The sequence below is a fragment of the Pelodiscus sinensis genome, chromosome 2 (genome assembly GCF_052426305.1).
Source record: "Pelodiscus sinensis isolate ZL-2025 chromosome 2, ASM5242630v1, whole genome shotgun sequence".
Classification (NCBI taxonomy): domain Eukaryota; kingdom Metazoa; phylum Chordata; order Testudines; family Trionychidae; genus Pelodiscus; species Pelodiscus sinensis.
The window spans coordinates 262,016,446-262,038,581 of NC_143053.1; the positions used below are offsets into that span (position 1 = coordinate 262,016,446).

The 22,136-nt window shown below is 46.8% G+C and overlaps 1 protein-coding gene across 1 annotated transcript in view; it reads right to left on the bottom strand.

Annotated features, from left to right (window-relative positions):
- The window catches only part of LOC149525490 (stonustoxin subunit alpha-like), a 166,118-nt gene that overhangs the window by 62,105 nt on the left and 81,877 nt on the right, over positions 1-22,136 (bottom strand).

Sequence of the window (22,136 nt, forward strand, 5' to 3'; positions counted from 1 at the left end):
CTGTGTCTGGTCATCAGATGTCTGGGCCCAATACACTTCTGCAGTGAGTCATGCTGAGCCCCCACCTCCCTCAGGCAGGTAATGCTGCAGCTCCTGGGGGAAACTGAGATACACATGCACAGTCCACACAATACAGCAGAGTGAATGTAACAACAGAGGCTGCATCTAGACTGCTACTTTTTTTCAAAAAAAGGTATGCAAATTGTGGTCCACAATTTGCATATCTTTTTCCAATTCTTTGTTTTGGAATGGGCTTTTCCAAAAATTGGCCTGTCTACTCTGGGATAAATTTTGGAAAATCCTCCTCTTTCAGAAAAGACCTTCTTCCTCATAAAATGAGGAAAGCAGGACTTCCAAAAAAGCGCATCTGCCCTTCCAAAAATTTTTTTGGAAGAGCAGACACATTCCCTGGATATGGCGGAGTTTTTCCAGGATACCAGAGGTATCCTGAAAAAATTCCATACACTAAACATAGCCAGAGTGAACACTGGACTACAAAAATGGACAACACCTCCACTACGTTAAAATGACTGAACATACAACTTAATATTATTGATAATTTACATGGGGTACATCTACACTACAGCGCTAATTCGAACTAACTTAGTTCAAATTAGTTAATTCGAACTAAGCTAATTCAAACTAATGCATCCAGACTAAAAAACTAGTTCGAATTAGCGTTTTGTTAATTCAAACTAGCATGTCCACATTAAGTGGACCCTGAACCGGAGTTAAGGATGGCCAGAAGCAGTGCCGGCAGGGCATCAGAGGAGGACTTAGAGCATGGAGCTGCTGTATCAGGCTAGCTGAGGGCTGTGCTTAAAGAGACCCGACCCCCAAGGGTGGCATGGCACGTTCTCGCACGTGCACAGGTGTCTGCGTGATCCGTGGAAGGCATGGCCCACGCGCGCAGTCTCTGGTCTCCCTCCCACCTCCCCCCCGAACTACTTAATTCAAACTACTTACCTGGTATGGTCTCCCTGGATGACCCTGCTGGAACAGCTGGCTGTGGCCCCTCCGGTGCGCCCAGGTCAGGGCCCTCTGGTCCCGGCTTGCTGTCCCCCAGGCTGGCACGGACCGCCCCGCCCCCCAAGAGTTGGTGGAGGGCGGGGAAGTAGGGTCAGGTGGCAGCCCCTGCAGCGGCACCGCCCCTGGTGGCCCTGGCGTACCCCTGCCGCAGCTGTTTCATTTTAATTCGCACCTGCTCCTGGGTGCACCTGTGTCCCTTTCGGGCCATGGTGGCTGCTATGCGGCCATAGAGGCTGCGTTCCTCCTCCTAGTGCGGAGATCATGGACATTGGGGGCCTGCCTCCAAATCTCAATGAGGTCCATGACCTCCGCACTACTCCAGGGGGCCGCGCACCGTCTACGGCCCCTGGGTGCTCCGGGACTGGGCAGGGGACGGCTCACTGCCCCTGGCTGCCTGTCTTATCGTGGGGCCACTGGCTCAGGGGCAGAGACTGCTGGCAGGGCTGGCTGTCTCCAGTGCCAGAGTCTACCCCTTTAAGGGCCCGGGGCTGGGGGAGAGGAGAAGAGTTTTCCTGGTTGTGCCCAGAGAGGCCACCAGGGGGAACCTGGGAAGGGCTAGCCTCCCACAAGTTCGAATTAAGGGTCTACACAGCCCTTAATTCGAACTAGTAAATTCAAACTAGGCTTAATCCTCGTGGAATGAGGATTACCTAGTTCGAACTAAGCGCTCTGTTAGTTCGATTTAAATTCAAACTAACGGAGCGCTAGTGTAGCGCCTATGAAAGTTAGTTCGAACTAACTTTGTAGTGTAGACATACCCATGGTGATTAATAACTGCATAAATGAAACCTTGTACTCACAGACTTTATTTAATGGGACGTCTGCTGCTGCATCTTTTTGCATGTTTCTTTGAAGTTTACATCATAACTGGTCTAATCCAGCTTTGTGTACACATTCAGGCTGCCTTCTGTCAATCTTGTGGTATCGGGCTGGGGATTTGGGGATGCATGAGTTTGGGGACGTGGGGTTATGAGGTGTTCAGGGCAGGGGGTTCAGGTGTATGATGAACTCAGGATTGTTGTATGTTGGGGGGTGCAGGAGTGCTATAATGCTCTGGCCAAATGGGTGCTGGGCCCAGACCATGGGCTTCATTTTTAAACCAAGTAAATATGATGTCCAACACAAATGGTTTTAACATTGTCTTTATTTATGGCAGGGGTGGGAACCATTTTTGGGTCAGGAACCACTGACCCACAGAAAAATCAGTTGGGCACTACACAAGTGAGAAACAACAACAAAAAAAGCCCCAGACACCTCACTGATGCGACCCCCAAATGAAACACTTCATGCCCTTGGTGCTCTAGCCCCATAGGGCAATGGGGCCCATTAGTGGGGGGAAGGGCAGGGAGGACTGAGGTTCAAGAGCTCTTCTGGGATTCCAGGGTTAGTGATTTTGTGCCTCCCCACGCAAGTTCTGGGTTGGGGCCAAAAATGAGGTATAAAATGTGAGGCCAGGGTTGTCAGTGAATGGGAAATGGATGAGAAAGCAGAATCTGGGCAGCAGGTGGAGTGAAGGGGAGATGAGGGAGAGAGGTCTGGTTTGGGGCAGAAGCAGGCTGGGGGCTGGCTGGCTGGCCAGGGGGCAGAAGGCAAAGAGGATTTTGGCCAAAGGGCAGGGGGTCTTTGGCTAGGGGGTAGAGGGAAGGAGGTGTCTGGCTGGAGAACTAGGGTGGGGGGTATCTAGCCAGGGGGAAGAAGGCGGGGGGTGTCTGGCCACGGGGAATAGGACGGGGGTATCTGGATAGGGGAATAGGGCAGGAGGAGTCTTTACTTTAAGGAAAACAATTTGTAGTGAATCCAGTTATTCCTCGTGGAATGAGGTTTACCGGGGCTGCCGACAAAGGGCTTTGATGTCGACAGGTGGAACGTCCAGACTAGCGTGCGAGCCGACAAACAGCTGATCAGCTGTTTGTCGGCTCAGCGCGGCAGCCATGTAAATGTAAATGAAGCCGCGATCATTTAAATCGCGGCTTCATTTGCCTTTGCTGAACAAACAAATCTACATGCCTCTGCTGACAGAGGCATGTAGTTTAAACGTATCCTAAGAGAGGAGTTACGGTACTGTTGGTTTGCAAGGATTTGACAGTCAGATTTTAACGTAAGATGGTGTGAGAGAATCACAGAAGTTGCTCTGTTACACCCATTCGTGGAACAACTGCCATAGGGGGAGAAGGGCGTGCACTGGTTTGTGAATCCTCATGCACATCTGAGACAACCAGCAGTGGCTCCAAAACTCTCATACATGGATATCAAGATTGATGTAGTTGTGTACCATGCTCACCTTGTCTCTGCAGCGTAGAAACACCAAAAAGAGAACTGGTGACAGCCATGTTCTTTGCTCCTCTCCTACTCCTCATTTAGGGTGCATCTACACTGCAGCGTTTTCCCAGAAAACCAGCCATTTTTCCAGAACAAAAACAATACCTGGGTCTGCACTGCTATTGCATTCTTTCGGTAGAAAATTGAAAGAACGGAGGGCTTTTTCTGACAGTGGTAAACCTCTTTCTGTGAGGAAGAAGCCTTTTTCAGAAAAAGGCGTGTGTGGATCCAGAAGAGGGAGTTCTGACAAAAAAAGAGGCCTCCAGGAAAAAACACAGGAGCCCTGTTGGCCATTCCATCCAAACTAATCAGAACTCTACAGCTCCTGTCTCCTGCCAGATCTTAAAGCTGCAGAAACCCAGGACAAGTCTTGTGGCAGGAAGCCGGCCCTGGGAGCTGCACCTCGAATCACGGCTCTCCCTGCCACCCATCTTTGGCCCAGCCACCAGCCCCCCGACATTGCCCTGGCCCTCACAGGGAGCACCACTAGGGCTCCCAGGACCAAGCCAGGGGCAGCAAACAGCATGAGACCACCTGCTCCGGGGCAGAGATTCTGTGCCTCCTGGAGCTGTGGGTGAGGAGGAGATTCTGCAGGATCTCCACTCCCGGAGGCACAACACAGACATCTAGGGCTGGATAGTGGAGACTCTGGCCACAAGGGGATACCCTCCCCTCCACCCCAGCACACAACAATAGAACAAGTGAAGAGCAAAGTAAAAGAGCTTTGTCAGGGCTACAAGCAGGCCAGGGAGTGCAGCTCTCACTCTGGGGCAGGACCTCTCTCCTGCCTCACCAAATCCTGGGGGGCAGTGAAGGCCTTTTCCCACCCACGGTGATGGACTCAGGGCTAGAGACACCTGTCATTGCCCACCCAGAGATCCCTCCCAGAAAGGAGGAGGAGGAGGACCAGGATGAGCTGCAGGAGGAGGAGGAGATGGCAAGCACAGTGACCCTCAGCCTCGAGCCAGTAGCCCAGGGCCTGGGGATCTCCAGGCAGCCTCTGAGGGTGAGGAGGGATCATTGGGTGAGTGCTCTAAGGCTGTCACACACACAGGGCGGGGGAGACAGGTGCAGAAGGGGTGGGGTGTGATCATCACTCAGCTTCTTGACCTGGACATTGTGCTGCAGTCCGTGCACACAGCCTCAAGAGGCAGCCACGGAGCACCTCTGGGATCCTGCTCACAAGCTTTGGGGGTGACACCCTTCCACCATGAGTCACTGTTGGAAGCAGGCTGGGCACAAGGGCACACGCACAAACCCACACAGACCCGGGAGTGCCTCACACAGCACATGGGGATGCCTGCCCTCATGAGACACCACCCATTCCCACAGACAATGCTGCCAGGCACAGGTGTGTGTGTGGGCCCCATGGAAGGCCAGGCTGCTCCAGACCCCTCTCCCACTCTTGGGATCCCAGTGTGGCTGGATACTTCCCTTGCCTGCTTGTCTGTGGGACAGGGATGGAGGAGTGGGAAGCATGGTCCCCTGGTCACCTCAAGGCCCCTGTGAGAAGGGCACACTGTGCAGACCTCACATGGACTCTGTCCCAAGGACTATTGGTCACTGCTCACAGAGGAGGGCACAGCCTCAGGGACAGTGTCTGCAGGGATGAGTGAACACCTCTCCCTCTTTATTCTCTACAGCTGGACCAGAAATTGATGAAGGGCGAGCTACACAACTGTACGACTCCAGGGGATCCAGAAGCACAGAAGGGTCCATGAGGACCCCAGAAGGGAGCACATGGCTGTCCTGTTACATGCACCAAACCTGGACCAGAAGGTCTGGGATGAAGCCCAGTGGCAGACCCATATGTGAGATGAGCTTGTGTGACAGGGTAACAACATTTGTGTCACCATCTGAGAAATGATGGCACACCTGGCTCCTTTCTCTGTTCCTGCTCCCCTGCCATACCTGACCCCGCTCCAGCGCTCCTCCTGCCTACCCCTCTCTTGTCCCACGCCTCACCCCAAGGGGGATGGTGGGTCTTATCTGGGAGTCTCATCATTGGAGGTCAGGGGAGATCCATACACACAGTTCCGTGATGATGGCTTTCTGCATCTGAAAGTTTTGAAGCCACTGCTGGTCAGTCCACCACACAATGACCAGTTGGTCCCACCAGTTTGAACTGGTGTCCAGCCTCCAAAATCTTCTCTGTACCGTGGTATGCAGTTGCAAGATAATTGCTCCTGCATCCAGGCAGAGGGTCTCACTGATGAACTTGGACTCGAGCTCATGCAGGACCATGAATTCTGTCTGCACAAAGTGATGCATTTCATGCCCAGAGGCAGCTCCAGCTCCAGCTCCATGGCAGGGAGTACTATGGTGTCCTGAAGCAGGGAAACCTGAGCACGCAGGAGAAATGCTTTGCTGTCCCTCAGATAGGTAGGCAAGCAAGCAGCAGAAATAGAGAAACAGCTATCTAGAGGGTCCCGTTAAACATGTGTCTCAGCAAGCTACAGGCATCAGAACCCGGAAGCAGTTGTTGATCTAACACCCCACCTGAACTGGTTCCAAGTGGCCCTAAATGTGAGACTGTCCAATCCAAGTGAACACCATCTTTTGAAAAAGCACGTTGCTTTTTCATTACACTTTTGCCGTCTAGAGGCTCTCTTTCAGAAGAAGCTTTTCCAGAAGATCTTTTCCAGAAAAGATAGGAGTCTTGCAGTCTAGATGTAGCCCTTGTCTCAGAGGCCTTGTCTACATTGCAAGATAAGCTTGAATCTACTATGTGCAAATCTGGGCACTCAATATTGAAATGGTGAGTGGCTGCGTCCCCACTACAGGCATGAATGAAATATTCTCTGAGGTAACGTGTCCACATTGACAGAGCCTACCTCACATTCAGATAGCGAGGAAGCACCATGCGGCACAGATAGCTGCAGTCGCACAGGAGCAGCAAACAGAGCTGTAAACAGGGGAGTTTGAGTGGAAGTTCTGTTGGAGGAGAAGTTTATATTTGGTTTTGTATTTGGATTGTTTGTATGTGTAGAGGCTTGTAGGGGCAGTGTGCTGGGAGAGAAGCTGAGCCCTGATTAGGGGGTGGGGCTTCACTGTTTAGGGGTCCTATAAAGGTAGCCTTCTAGTCAGGCAACGGCATAGATAGCTGCAGCAGCACAGGAGCCAGCAAACAGAGCTGTAAACAGGGGAGCTTGAGTGGGACTTTGTAAAGGGAGTTTGGCTATTGCGACTTGTTTGGGGTTGTTTTTGCTGTGCAGAGGGTGTTTTGGTTTGTTTTTGAGTTCACCAGACTAATAGGATTTTGGTGAGAAAGTAGATAAAACACAGAGGCAGTAGTGGCCATGACCCAAGCAGTGGAGAACAAAAGGAGGATGATTGGATGTGGTAGCTGTGAGATGTACATGACTCTGGAGGGGGTACCTATAAAGAGTTTTGTTTGCATGAAGTGCCACCTGATAGAGCTGATGGAAGAAAAAATCCGAGGACTGGAGATGCAGGTGAAAACTCTGGTTGAGTTTAGAAGGGGGTTTGAGCAGATGATGGGGCAAAGGCATGACGTGGCTGAAGAGGAAAGTTTAGATATGCAGATGGAAGCAGGATCAAGGGCCTCAGAGGGGGGACTGGTGGGCGAAGAAAATGGACAGTGGAAGCATGTGACTAAGAGAACCAGGCAGAGAAAAAGATGGGTCAGTGAAGGAAAAATAGAGCTCAAGAACAGGTATGTGGAGCTGGAGAATGAAGAAGGGGTACAGCAGGTAGATAATGAAGATGGAAGGGTGAGGAAGAAGAGAAGAGTGGATAGTCCCATAGATAAAGGGGAAGAGTTAATGGAGACAACACCAATAATGAGCATCAGGAGGATACAAGATCGGTTAAAGAGGATTACAAGGGAAAACAGGAATGGCAAGGACTTGCAGCCAGAGGAAACAAGGGATAGACCAGAGAATTGCACTGTCACTAGGAAAAGGCAGGTCTATGTGATTGGGGACTCCTTATTGAGAAGAATAGAGAGGCCTGTAACCAGAGCTGATCCAGAGAACAGAGGGGTGTGTTGTCTGCCAGGTGCTAAGATACGGGATGTAGAACTGAGGTTGAAGAGGATTATTAAGGGAGCAGGAAGGAATCCATTGATCATCCTTCATGTAGGAACAAATGATACAGCTAGATTCTTGCTGGAATGAATCAAGGGAGACTATGCCAGGCTGGGGAGGATGCTCAAGGAAATTGAGGCTCAGGTGATCTTTAGTGGGATTCTGCCTGTTCCTAGAGAAGGGCAACTAAGATGTGACAGGATTATGATGATCAATAGATGGCTTAGGCAGTGGTGCTATAAGGAGGGCTTTGGGATGTATGGTCACTGGGAGGCATTTATGGACAGAGGACTGTTCTCTCAGGATGGACTTCACCTAAGTAGGGAAGGAAATAGACTTCTAGGATGGAGGCTGGCATAACTGATTAAGAGAGCTTTAAACTAGGAATTTGGGGGAGACGGTTGGGAGATGTCCAGGTAATCTCTACGCCGGATTTTAACACTGAGAGGGAGGAAAACGAAGTAAGAAAGGATATAGCCGGGGGTAGGAGAATGTACACAAGGAAGGGCAGAGTGGATAGTAGTCTAATAGGTCATATTGGAGGTACAACGTCCGTGCTAAATCGGGTAAAGAATGTGAGTGAGGCCAAACAGCAAAAATGAAGATGTTTGTACACCAATGCGAGGAGCTTAGGTAACAAAATGGAGGAACTAGAGCTATTGGTCCAGGAAGTGAAACCAGATATTATAGGAATAATGGAAACATGGTGGAATACTAGGCATGACTGGAGTACAGGTATTGAGGGGTATGTGCTGTTTAGGAAAGATAGAAATAAGGGTAAAGGTGGTGGAGTCACATTGTACATCAAAGGTGAGGTAGATTGTAAAGAAATAAAAAGTGATGGAATGGTGAAGACAGAGTCTGTTTGGGCAAAAATCAAATTGGAGAAGAAAACTATTAGATTCTCCCCTGGGATAGTGCTTGGGGTGTGTTATAGACAAGCAGGATCCAATTTGGATATGGATAGAGACCTCTTTAATGTTTTTATTGAAGTAAATACTCATGGAAACAGCGTAATCATGGGAGATTTCAACTTTCCAGATATAGACTGGAGAACCAAGTGCTAGTAATAATAATAGGGCTCAGATTTTCCTAGATGTAATAGCTGATGAATTCCTTCATCAAGTAGTTGCTGAACCAACAATGGGGGATGCTATTTTAGATTTGGTTTTGGTGAGTAGCGAGGACCTCATAGATGAAATGGTTGTAGGAGACAACCTTGGCTCAAATGATCATGAGCTAATTCAGTTCAAATTAAATGGAAGGATAAACAAAAATAAATCAGAGACTAAGGTTTTTGATTTCAAAAGGGCTAACTTTAATAAATTAAGGAAATTAGTTAGGGAAGTTGATTGGACTATAGAAATTATGGATCTTGAGGTGGAGGAGGCCTGGAATTATTTTAAGTTAAAGTTGCAGAAGCTGTCAGAACCCTGTATCCCAAGAAAAGGGAAAAATGTATAGGCAGGTGTGTTAGACCAAGCTGGATGAGCAAGCATCTCAGAGAGGTGATTAAGAAAAAGCAGAAAGCATATAAGGAGTGGAAAATGGGAGGGATCAGTAAAGAAAGCTACCTTATTGAGGTTAGAGCATGTAGGGACAAAGTGAGACAGGCTAAAAGTCAGGTAAACTTGGACCTTGCAAAGGGAATTAAAACCAATAGTAAAAGGTTTTATAGCATATAAATAGGAAAAAAACAAAAAAAGAAGAAGTAGGACCGCTAAACACTGAGGATGGAATGGAGGTTAAGGATAATCTAGGAATGGCCCAATACTTAAACAAATACTTTGCTTCAGTCTGTAATGAGGCTAATGAAGAGCTTAGGGATAATGGTAACATAACAAATGGGACTAAGGATATGGAGGTAGATATTACCATATCCGAGGTAAAAGCCAAACTTGACCAGCTTAATGGGAGTAAATCAGGCGGCCCAGATAATCTTCATCCAAGAATATTAAAGGAACTGGCACATGAAATTGCAAGTCCATTAGCAAAAAAATTTAATAAATCTCTAAACTCAGGGGTTGTACCATTTGACTGGAGAATTGTTAATATAGTTCCTATTTTTAAGAAAGGGAAAAAAAGCGACCCAGGTTACTTTAGGCCTGTTAGTTTGACATCTGTAGTATGTAAGATCTTGGAAAAAAATTTGAAGGAGAAAGTAGTCAGAGACATTGAGGCTAATGGCAATTGGGACAAATTGCAACATGGATTTACAAAAGATAGATCGTGCCAAACCAACCTGATCTCCTTTTTTGAGAAAGTAACAGATTTTTTAGATAATGGAAATGCAGTGGATCTAATCTACCTCGACTTTAGTAAGGCATTTGATACAGTACCACATGGAGAATTATTGGTTAAATTGGAAAAGATAGGGATTAATATGAAAATTGAGAGGTGGATAAGCAACTGGTTAAAGGGGAGACTACAGCGGGTCATATTGAAAGGTGAACTGTCAAGTTGGAGGAATGTTACTAGTGGAGTTCCTCAGGGATCAGTTTTGAGGCCAATTTTATTTAATCATTTTATTGCTGATCTTGGCACCAAAAGTGGAAGTGTCCTGATAAAATTTGCAGATGAAACAAAGTTAGGAGCTATTGCCAATTCAGAAAAGGATCGGGATATCATACAGGAAGATCTGGATGACCTTGTAAATTGGAGTGATAGCAATAGGATGAAATTTAATAGTGAGAAGCATAAGGTTATGCATTTAGGGATTAATAACAAGAATTTTAGTTAAAAGCTGGGGACACATCAGTTGGAAGTAACGGAGGAGGAGAAGGACCTCGGAGTCCTGGTTGATTATAGGATGACTATGAGCTGCCATTGTGAAAAAGGCGAATACGGTCTTGGGATGTATTAGGCGAGGTATTTCCAGTAGGGATAAGGAGGTGTTAGTGCCATTATACAAGGCATTGGTGAGATCCCATTTGGAATGCTGTGTGCAGTTCTGGTCTCCCATGTTTAAGAAGAATGAATTCAAACTGGAACAGGTACAAAGAAGGGCCACTAGGATGATCCGAGGAATGGAAAACCTGTCTTATGAAAGGAGACTCAAGGAGCTTGTCTTGTCTTCCTTAACCAAAAGAAAGACACTCTTTGGCTGTGTCTACACTGCACCCCTTTTCCGGAGAAGGGATGCAGATTAGATACTTGGGAATTGAAAATTCCGCGGGGGGTTTAAATATCCCCCGCGGGATTTGCATTTACATGGTTGCCGCTTTTTTCCGGCTTGGGGATAAGCCGGAGAAAAGCGTCAGTCTAGACGTGATTCTCCGGAAAATAAGCCCTTTTCCGGAGGATCCCTTATTCCTACTTGAAAGTAGGAATAAGGGATCCTCCGGAAAAGGGCTTATTTTCCGGAGAATCACGTCTAGACTGACGCTTTTCTCCGGCTTATCCCCAAGCCGGAAAAAAGCGGCAACCATGTAAATGCAAATCCCGCGGGGGATATTTAAACCCCCCGCGGAATTTTCAATTCCCAAGTATCTAATCTGCATCCCTTCTCCGGAAAAGGGGTGCAGTGTAGACACAGCCTTTAAGTATATTAGAGGGATACATACCAGGGAGGGGGAGGAATTATTTAAGCTTAATACCAATGTGGACACAAGAACAAATGGATATAAGATGGCTAGTAGGAAGTTTAGACTTGCGATTAGACGAAGGTTTCTAACCATTAGAGGAGTGAGGTTCTGGAACGGCCTTCCAAGGGAAGTAGTGGGGGCAAAAGATCTATCTGGCTTCAAGATTAAACTAGATGGGTTTATGAAGGGGATAGTATGATGAGATAACATGATCTTGGTAACTAATTGACCATTCATTATCAGTGGGAAATAGGTCAACGGAGGGATGATAGGAGTTACTATAGAGAACTTTCTGGGTGTCTGGCTGGTGAGTCTTGCCCACATGCTCAGGATTTAGCTGATTGCCATATTTGGGGTCGGGAAGGAATTTTCCTCCAGGGTAGATTGGCAGAGGCCCAGGAGGTTTTTCGTCTTCCTCTGTAGCATGGGGTACAGATCACAGCTGTAGGATTCTCTGCATCTTGGGGTCTTTAAACCATTTGAGAACTTCAATTTCTGAGATATGGGTGAGATGATTATTGTAGGAGAGGGTGGGTGAGATTATTGGCCTGCACTGTGCAGGAGGTCAGACTGGATAATCATAATGGTCTCTTCTGACCTTAAAGTCTATGGCTACGTCTAGACTGGCATGATTTTCCGCAAATGCTCTTAACGGAAAAGTTTTCCGTTAAAAGCATTTGTGGAAAAGAGCGTCTAGATTGGCACAGATGCTTTTCCACAAAAGCACTTTTTGTGGAAAAGCGTCCGTGCCAATCTAGACGCGCCTTTCCGCAGAAAAGCGCCAATCGCCATTTTCACCATCAGGACTTTTTTGCAGAAAACAAATCTGAGCTGTCTACACTGGCCCTTTTGTGCAAAAGTTTTGCGCAAAGGGACTTTTGCCTGAATGGGAGCAACATAGTATTTCTGCATGAGATCGTCAGTGCTTTTGTGGAAATTCAAGCGGCCAGTGTAGACAGCTGGCAAGTTTCACTGGAAAAGTGGCTGATTTTCTGGAAAAACTGTCCAGTCTAGACACAGCCTATGAATCTATGGGTATGTCTACACTACAAAGTTAGTTCAAAGTAACGAACGTTAGTTCGAACTAACTTTCATAGGCGCTACACTAGCGCTCTGCTAGTTCTAATTTAATTCGAACTAGCGGAGCGCTTAGTTCGAACTAGGAAAACCTCATTTTACAAGGATTAAGCCTAGTTCGAACTAGCTAGTTCGAATTAAGGGGTGTGTAGCCCCTTAATTCGAACTAGTGGGAGGCTAGACCTCCCCAGGTTTCCCTGGTGGCCACTCTGGCCAACACCAGGGAAACTCGTCTGCCCCCCTCCCGGCCTCGGCCCCCTTAAAGAGGCACTGGCTGGCTACGGTGCCTGTGCCAGGAGCAAGCCTGCCAGCACCCAGCCAGCAGACCCTGCACCTGGCACGGATCGAGCCAGCCACCCGATGCCCCCCAGCCCTCCCCCTCTTCTCGGGGCCAGGCTGGCGGCTCCCGGGAGCTTGCCCAGGACTGCAAGAGGCGGGCACCCGCCTGGTCTAGTGCAGACATCGTGGACCTCGTCCACGACCTCCGCACTAGGCACAGGAAAGTGGCCAGCTAGGGTAGGAGAGCTGCCAGCCTGGCCACCCAGGAACAGGTGTGCATGAAAATCAAGGTGGTACACCGAGACCCCCGACCCTGAGCCCTGAGCTTAAAATGGCCGTCCTGGGTCAGACCAAAGGTCCATCTAGCCCAGTAGCCTGTCTGCCGACAGTGGCCAACCCTAGGGACCCTGGAGGGGATGGACCGAAGACAGTGACCAAGCCATTTGTCTCGTGCCATCCCTCTCCAGCCTTCCACAAACCTTGGGCAGGGACACCACTCCTACCCCCTGGCTAATACCACTCCATGGACCCAACCTCCATGACTTGATCTCACGTCCCTTTAAACTCTGTTCTAGTTCTAGCCTTCACAACCTCCTGCAGCAAGGAGTTACACAGGTTGACTCTTTGCTTTGTGAAGAACAACTTTCTGTTACTAGTTTGAAGCCTGCTACCCATTCATTTCATTTGGTGTCCTCTAGTCCTTCTTTATGGGAACTAATGAAGAACTTTTCTGTATGCACCCTCTCCACCCAACTCCTGCTTTTAGAGACCTCTATCCTGTCCCCCCTCCGTCTCCTCTTTTCTAAGCTGAAAAGTCCTAGTCTCTTTAGCCTCTCTTCATATGGGACCTGTTCCCAACCCCTGATCATTTTAGTTGCCCTCCCCTCTCCCACCTCCTTTTCCCAGTCTCCCCCAGTTTTGTTCAATAAAGATAGATTCCATTTTTGAACACAATTGTCCTTTATTTTGTACATCAAGAAGAGGGGCTAGGGAAGGGTAAGTGGAAGGAGGTGAGGGAGGAATGGGGTACGCACCCCCAATGGGGAGGACTGGTCTGGCTCTGCGGGCTTCTGGGTGTGGAAGCTCTCGTCCAGCCCCCCAATTGCCCCCTCTCCCCAGATGGCAGCCTGCGGCAAGTGCAGCCAGTCTGATGGCTGAGTGCTGTGATGTGCCCAATGTGGGTACTCCGGGCAATCCAAGCCAGGACTTCTTTTCAAGCGGGGAACCCTGAGAACTGTCTGTCCGGGGTGGGGGTCGGGACCCTTTAAGCACAGCCCTCCGCTAGCCTGAGACAGCATCTCCACACTCTAAGTCCTCCTCTGATGCCCTGCCGGCACTGCTTCTGGCCATCCTTAAGCCAGAATGTGGACTCAATGTGGACATGCTAGTTCGAATTAGCAAAATGCTAATTCGAACTAGTTTTTAGTTCTAGACGCATTAGTTCGAATTAGCGCTGTAGTGTAGACGTACCCTATGAGAGCAAGGAAGCACCATGTGAAGTTCGGCAATCCAGCCTATGTTTCTGGTTTCAGCTGGGTCCAAAAAGCAGCAGTGAGTGCTTATGGGGCTCCTCTCACCCACGTCCCAAAAGGTATCTCCTCCACTCCCTCCCCCCTCGCATGACATAAAATGACGGCAGTGGTAACGTGCCTTTTTATGCTCTGGTTGCCCATGCAGATGCCACAGTGCAAGTATGGAGCCAGAGGTGCCTCATGGTGCTGCACTTCCACCGTTCCCACATATTGAGCCATCAGGAACACGATGAAGAGCAGGAGGATAAGGAGGAACATGAGGCCAAACTTTGGCATGATCTGCTGGCCCTGCACAGGCAAGTCCAAATGCTCATGCTACTATGCCTGCCACTCAACTCCTGGACACAGTGGAATGCTGCCCAGACTGGTGGCACCGCATCGTCCTGCAGGGATGGGACAATCAGTAGTGGCTGCAGAACTTCCACATGTGCTCGGTCACATTCCTGAAGCTCTGTGGATGGCTCGCCCCTGCCCTGTGGCACCAACAGACCCGACATCACTGTACTGAAGCACATGGACATTGCCCTATGGAAGTTTGCTATGTCTGACATCTACCAGTCATTTCAGCATGGGGAAAGCCACAGTAGGGGCTGTGCTCATACAAGTAGCCAAGGCCATCAATGACATCTGGCTAAAGAGAGTTGTGCCTCTGGGAAATGTGGACAACACTGTGAATGGTTTTGCTGTCACGGGCTTCCCTAACTGTGGAGGCACATAGACAGAACACATTAGAAAACAGGAAGCCTGCTAAAAAAACAGTGGAACCCCTGGACAACCAAGATGCAAAATGAGCAATCAAGGACAATGAATCCATTGCGGAGAGACTAAATGATTTCTTTGCTTCAGTCTTCACGACTGAGAACGTTGGGGAGATCCCCAAACCTGCACCGCCCTTTGTGGGTGATGAATCTGAGGAACTGTCCCAGATTGAAGTGTCATTAGAGGAGGTTTTGGAACACAAAGAAAAACTTAACATTAACAAATCTCCGGGACCGGATGGCATTTATCCAAGGGTTCTAAAAGAACTCAAATGGGAAACTGCAGAACTATTAACACTGGTTTGTAACCTATCCTTTAAATCGGCTTCCGGACCTAATGAGTGAAAGATAGCTAATGTGACACCAACATTTAAAAAGGGCTCTAGAGGTAACCCTGGCAATCACAGACCAGTAAGTCTAACGTCCGTACCAGGCAAATTAGTTGAAGCAATAGTAAAGAAAAAAATTGTCAGGCACATAGAAGAACATAATTTGTTGAGCAATAGTCATCATGGTTTCTGTAAAGGGAAATCATGTCTTAATAATCTATTAGAGTTCCTTGAAGGGGTTAACAAACATGTGGACATTTCCAAAAAGCCTCTGATAAGGTCCCTCACCAAAGGCTCTTGTGTAAATTACATGGCCATGGGATAAGAGGGAAGGTCCTTTCATGGACTGAAAACTGGTTAAAAGACAGGAAACAAAGGGTAGGAACAAATGGTACATTTTCAGAATGGAGAGGGGTAACTAGTGGTGTCCCCAAGGGCCAGTCCTAGGACCAATCCTCTTCATCTTATTCATAAATGATCTAGAGAAAGGGGCAAGCGGTGAGGTTGCAAAGTTTGTGGACGATACTAAATTGTTCAAGTTAGTCAAGACGAAAGCAGACTGTGAAGAGCTTCAAAAAAATCTCACCAAACTGAGTGATTGGGCAACAAAATGGCAAATGAAATGTAATGTGGATAAGTGTAAAGTAATGCACATCGGGAAAAATAACCCCAACTATACGTACAGTATGATGGGGGCTAATTTAGCTACAACAAATCAGGAAAGAGATCTTGGAGTTATCGTGGACAGTTCTCTGAGAACTTCCACGCAGTGCGCAGCGGCGGTCAAAAAGGCAAATAGGATGCTAGGAATTATTAGGAAAGGGATAGAAAATAAGACCCAGAATATCTTACTGCCCCTGTATAAAACTATGGTACGCCCACATCCTGAATACTGTGTGCAGATGTGGTCTCCTCACTTCAGAAAAAGATATTTTGTCTTTAGAAAAGATTCAGAAAAGGGCAACTAAAATGATTAGGGATTTGGAACGGGTCCCATATGAGGAGAGGCTAAAGCGACTGGGACTTTTCAGTTTAGAAAAGAGGAGACTGAGGGGGGATATGATAGAGGTCTATAAAATCATGAGTGGAGTGGAGAGGGTGAATAAAGAAAAGTTATTTATTAGTTCCCATAATATAAGAACTAGAAGACACCAAGTGAAATTAATGGGTAGCAGGTTTAAAACTAATACAAAAAAGTTTTTCTTCACACAGAGCATAGTCAACCTGTGGAACTCCTTGCCAGAGGAGGCTGTGAAGGCTAGGACTATAACAGAGTTTAAAGAGAAGCTGGATAATTTCAAGGAGGTTAGGTCCATAAAAGGCTATTAGCCAGGGGATAGAAATGGTGTCCCTGGCCTCTGTTTGTCACAGGCTGGAGAGAGATGGCAGGAGACAAATTGCTTGATCATTTTCTTCGGTCCATCCCCTCCAGGGTCCCTAGGGTTGGCTGCTGTCGGCAGACAGGCTACTGGGCTAGATGGACCTTTGGTCTGACCCAGTGTGGCCAGTCTTATGTTCACACATCCCCCTACTGTCCACCTGGCCTCAGAGTATATCACCCACAAGATCATGGATCACAAGGGACACTTCACCAACCCCAATGTCAGGTGATCGGGAAAGGTTCATGACATGTATATCTTTCTCAATTCCTGCACCTTTTTTCCTAGGTCAGACAATCAGAATTGGAGAGGTGGACATGTCCAATTTGATCCTAGGTGACCCAGCCTACCCCTTGCTCCCTGACTCATGAAGTTCCCAACTATACAGTCAGATGCAGTGGGGTGTGGGGTTTGCACCCTGTTCTCAGCTATCCCAGCTGCCAAGAAAAGTTACAGGGGCAAACCTCATAGGAGACACATTGTGTAAAGCCTCCCCCTACTCTCGTAGCATACACTGACAATGGTGATGTTTTTTGTGCAATGCCACATTAGGTCTTTAAAAGGGGCACTTTACAGCAGGTGCCCAGATGTCAGGGGAGCATCGGGACACATTCAGTCTGGAGGCAGGCAGGCATGGTAAAAGGGCAGCCAGGCCCTGAGTCTGTGGGCAGGAGGAGGGTGGCGGCAGAAGGTGGCTTCCTGCTGCATCCAGCAGATGCAACTTCTCGGGACACTGCACCTTTCCCGGCCAGGCTGGAGCCTGCAGGTGGGAGGGGGAAGAGAGGGCTAAGCTTCCCGCTGTCTTCGGAACCAGGATTCCCTCTAAGCCACAGGGCAGCCCAGCTTCACAGGTGATTAATCTGTAAAGACACCCAATCATGGAGACTCCACGACATCCCTTGTTCCAACGGTTTATCATCTGCACTCTTAGGGGTACATCTACACAGCATCTTTATCTCGAAATAAGAGGAACAATTTGCGCTATGCAAATTTCATACTTGTTCCTACTCTATTTTGAAATGGGCTAGTTTGAAATTTGATGCTGTCTCTACAGCACCACATTTTGCAACAAAGTGCTATTTCAAGACATCCTTTAACTCTCATTCCATGAAGATTACTGAGATGTTGAAATAGTGCACCTGTTATTTTGGAAATTATTTTGAAATAACGGGTGGCTTGTGAAGACATGGGATAGGTATTTCAGGATACCTCTGGTATCCTGAAAGAGGTTTCATGTGTAGACATATCCATGGGGCACATCTAGACTACATTTTTTTGACAGGAGAAATGCAAATTCAGCACTAATTTGCATATCTTCTTCTGATCGTTCTTTTTTATAAATGGGTTTTTCAAAAGTGATAGTAATCTGGACACTGTTTCTCGGAAAAAAAAACTTTTTTGAAAAACTGTGTAAACTTTCTTTATTTAGGAAGAGCAGGGTGTTTTTTGAAAAAAGTTTTTTTTCCAAAAAAACCCACGTCCAAAATACTTTCACTTTTGAAAAACCCACGTTCGAAAAAGCGATTGGAAGAAGATATGCAAATTAGTGTCTAATTTGCAAATTAGTGCCTAATTTTCATATCTCCTTTCAAAAAAAACATAGTCTAGATGTGCCCTTACAAATCAGTGCCTAATTTCTATTTTGAATTCCTCTTACTTTAACTTTCAGCCATTAGTTCTTTCTCTGCCTTTTTCTATTAAAGTGCCCTTTAGTATGAAGTATTTTCTCTAAATAAATAGACTTCTACACTGCAATCAAGCCATCTCTTGATCTTTTTATAAACTTAACAAATTGAGCTGATTTGCAGGGCACAAATATTTTGTGGGGGGGTTTCTGCACATCATGCTGCTTATTTCTAAATATAGAACAAGAATGATTTATATTGAACACTTCTAGCTATTCTGCATGATTTTCACAGGTTCACCTTCTCCATCTAACAATGGGCACACTTCAGTGCTAGGTTTTCTTTTCTTCCTCATATCCTTAGACATCTCCTTTTGGTCCTTAGTTCTACCAGTGCTGTGCTTTTTCCTAATGTCTTTGCTTCCCCCTAGTAGTTTTCTATTCTTCATTGTGATGGGTTCCCGCAGGTACCACTAAGTCCCCTTACCCAGCGGCCTGGGATATCCATTACTCTGTACTGCTCTGACAAACTGCCAAGTACTCTCTCGCTTGCACTTTCACCAGCACAGAAAGAGACAGACACACTCAGGTGCAGTCAGGCTGTCTGACCATCCCCTGTATGGGGAATGCTAGAGCTAAGGCTCCTCCCACCTGCTTTGTTATTCACTAGCTCTGGAGTGCAAACCCCAAACTATCACGCCTTGCACTGCTGAGGGAACTGTACAGAGGAAGCCCCCTCTGCCTCACTGCAGAGAGGAATATGCAACAACTTTCTGTCCAAATTATGATTTCCACACACCAGTTTCATATAAATCAAAAACAAGTTTATTAGCCACATAAGAAATATTTAAGTGATTATAAGCAATAGCTAACAGATCGAAGCAGCGTACTTAGCAAATAAACAAAAACACAAACTAAGTTTTTTGTACTCCGTTGATTAAATGTGAATAACAGATTTTCACTCTAGGAGATGATATACACAGGCTGCAGATGCTCCAGGGCAAGCTACACTCACTTACAGTTCGGAATTCCTAGGTGTTCCACTCACAAACTAAAAATCCCTGTAACCTGGGACCAACATTTCACCTAGTTCAGCCTTTGTACTTCAGGCTCTTGCTGGAGCCTTCTTAAGTGGGCAGACAGTGAAGAGCCATGATGATGTCACTCCACTGATGTACGTAGCTTTTGTGTATGGTGCAACCTTTTGTCTCAAAGGTTGGTTCCTACATCAGTCAGTGGAAAAATACCAACATGACAAGAGTTGGGTCCAGCACCCAGTGACCTGGTCATATGTCCCTATAATAACAGCAGCAACCCCCTACCAGCAGTTTGGAGCACTTACAAGAAAGCTCCCCAGGGATGGAAGAAGAGTTCCTGCCTAATGGCTCATTAACCTGAATGGGCCCTTCCCAACCATCCATCCAGACTGAAAGAATTTTGCATAGTGGGTGTTGCCCAGATATACGAAATATGAATTATCGAACTTTGGATGCAAGAAAGATACATGCATGCAAAGAGGATAAGTATGTTCATCCACTTATAACCTTTCCAATGACATTTCATATGACTTATCTTTCATAAAGTACGTCATAACTGTGTCATGATCATAACATATGAAGAATATGGGCAGCAGTGTCTCACTTTATAACTTCCAATGTATATTTATTTCTGTCTTCCCTCCCTTTTTGTTATACAATGGGCTTTATGTTTATTTACCAAGCCTTCTAATTGACAGTAATTGGGTTTCTGTGTCCACCATGATTCTAGATGGCCCTGTCTATCCTTTGTTTCCCTGCCTTATGATGTTAGGAACTGAGACATGGACAATCAGGGCTAGTGGTGAGAGCAGGCGTTAGGCCTAGAGGTAGGAGAAGGAGTTGGGAAATGTAACCAGGAGTCGGAAGCTGCAAGCCGGACCCACGGATCAAACCAGAACCAGAGCTTGAATTGGAACTGCGAATCAAAACCAAAGTCAGAGGCTGAAATGCCCAAGTCAGGGATCAAACTGGTCAGACCTGGGATGACTGGAGTCAAGGAAGGCAGGTCCAGAAGTAGGCTTTGAGACTGGAGCAGGACTGGAACAATGCAGGGTCTGACTCAGCAGCAGGTCAAGCATCCACTTGTTGCACAGCGTCTTGGAACTCCTCTGTGTTTGAGCAGTATGCCAGGAGCCAGCAGAGGTCAACTGGATCTTCTATGGGTGGCCAACTTTCCTGTGGTGCCTACTCTCCCATAGTTATAGGGCATTGATCACAGCTTTGCTATGGCTGTGTGGTGGTGGCTTGGAAGCATCAGTCACTGAGAGCCAAGCTCAATAGATTCCTATACATAAAGCCATTTCCAGCTAAGCCAAATGGAAGCAAGCAAGCAAGAGTTAACGTACCAGCAGCTGCAGATGGAGTGGACGATATGCGTTTTGGAGATTGAAGAGCAAGTTGAGGTGCCTGATGAGAAAGCTCTATCTCAGCAGCCAGTTACTGCTGCATGCTGTGCTTTGCAAACCTGGGAAACCAAAGGTGAACCTGTCAAGACTATTCTCTCTCTACCACTTGGAGTGAAGAAGGTGGGGGCCTTCTAGACACTTTAAAATACCTTTCCACTAAAGGTCTTTGCAGGAAAACTCCCCAAGGGCACAGATTCTCCGACCTGGGGTGTCACACTGCAAAACCCCTCTGAGAACCCAGAAAGACACACCTGGGAATTTCTTATGGGATAACCCCCAAGTCATAGCAAGTACTAAATGTGGTAGAAAGTATTTCCATGACTGAGACCTAAAAATGCATTAGCATAGGGGATTTAATTTTGGGAGACATACTAGATGGCTGATGGTGCCAGCAGTAAAATGGCTTTGGAATTACTAAGTATTTTCTCTGCCAAAAGCAGTGCACTCACAGGTTAGTTCTGTGTTCGTCTCATTCTGAAGGACAAAGATGAATTTACTTACCATCACTGGACTGAAAGCTGGTGATTGCTTGGGCGCAAGTGACCAGCAGTTGAATGCATTGGTTATGTTCAGACAGATCCCAGTCCCCTCCCAGGACTATCAATACTACATGTCGAGTTCCAAAAGGAACAAATTCCCCAAACTCAGAATAATGAGCAATATTGGATGGTGAAGTTTAAGCCGAAATATCTGAACAAAACTGGGAGATAGTTAACAAATCTGTAATTCCCCTTCCCATGCCTCCCTCCCAGTTTCAGAATTACAGGCTAGGTTTATTGCAATTAGCAAACCCATCTTGGGTAAGAGTAAAAGGAAAGGGCTGTAGGTGTACTGAGGTAGCGTGTTGCTGCCCCGGAGCACCCGCTCTCCCCACGCTCTGGGAGCCAAGGAGACTCATTTTTTCCAACTGTTCAATCTGCTGAAGACTTAAAAAATGGAAAAAAATGTTTGAGGTCAACCCGAAAGTGACATTGTGACAATGAGCTAGAAGCACTAACAGGCCCAGTTCAACCTTTGGGGACATATTAGAGAGGGTTGTGTTGGTGTCAGAGGTCGACAATCTAACCAAATCTATCCTTCAGCTTAAAGTGAGTGGTCCACTAGCACCTTAGGGCAGTCTATACTGCAGCATTGTTTCAAAATAATTCACCTCATTTCAAAATAAAAGTGTGCATCTATACAGCAAGCCATTATTTTGAAATCATTTCAAAATAACGGGCTTCTTACTCTGACTTCTGTAACCCTCATTTCACGAGGAGTAAGGGAAGCTGAAGGAAGAGTGCTCTCCCCTTGACTTCCTGCTGTGTAGACAACACAAAAAAACAAGAAAAGCTACTCTGACTTCAGCTACGCAATTAACTTAGCTGAAGTTGTGTAGCTTAATTTGAATTTGCCCTGCTGTATAGACTGTCCTTAGAGATTAACAAAAATATTTCCTGCCTGCCAATGTGTGTTTGCTAATTACCAGTGGTGCAGAGGAAACAGGAGCTTCAGGGGGCAGCCAACTAACTCTCTGAGAGCAGGGTAGCAGTGATAACAGTATTATGAAGCCAAAACTGTCATTGACTTCCTGGGTATTTCGGGAACACAGGGATGGTCAGATTGGATCTATGTTCAATATCCCTGTGTTCCTGGAATACCCAGGAAGTCAATGACAGTTTTGGCTTCATAATCCTGTTATCACTGCTACCCTGCTCTCAGAGAGCATTTTTCATTAGTTGATTTCACTGTACA